General features: G+C 26.5%; 1 protein-coding gene across 1 annotated transcript in view; it reads left to right on the top strand.

Annotated features, from left to right (window-relative positions):
* The window catches only part of LOC108628156 (protein eva-1 homolog C-like), a gene marked incomplete at its 5' end in the record, with an annotated part of 12,551 nt that overhangs the window by 10,155 nt on the left and 1,894 nt on the right, over positions 1–502 (top strand). The window lies entirely within an intron of this gene.

Raw genomic sequence — 502 nt, 5'->3', positions numbered from 1 at the left:
ATATAACTTTTTTATAAATTCTTAAAATAAGAATAAAATATTTTGATAAGTAATAAAAAATTGAACATACCAGAAAAAATATAGTCACGAAATGCAACAACCACACTAATAAATCTTTTTTAATATTTTTTTTATTCTTGACGTAATTTAATACTATTTATATTTGAAATTTATTATCTTTACTATATCTAGAATTGTATTATTAAATAATTATGCTAGTAAACTATGTCACATTCGTGTAACAAGTATTGGACTATATATTTTGTTAATAAATGTTTTATTGCATCTGTCGACAAAGCTTTTTAGAACGTATTGCGACCTTATTCAGTACTGGCTTCGTGAAACGACCCTTCGTTCGAATTAACTGCAGCTATGAATTTATTCATGATGTATTGATAGTATAAATAAATATTACAGGACAATTCGGAAGGCAATAAAAGAATATGAATAGTCGCGAGGCGTCTGACAGTTCTCCAATATACATATTGTTCGGCAACGTGTT

Source organism: Ceratina calcarata, unplaced genomic scaffold, assembly GCF_001652005.2.
Source record: "Ceratina calcarata isolate Rehan_Ccalc_2016 unplaced genomic scaffold, ASM165200v1 scaffold503, whole genome shotgun sequence".
In the NCBI taxonomy this organism is placed as follows: domain Eukaryota; kingdom Metazoa; phylum Arthropoda; class Insecta; order Hymenoptera; family Apidae; genus Ceratina; species Ceratina calcarata.
Note: the sequence above shows the minus strand (reverse complement) of the source record. Positions and strands in the feature narration are given on the sequence as shown.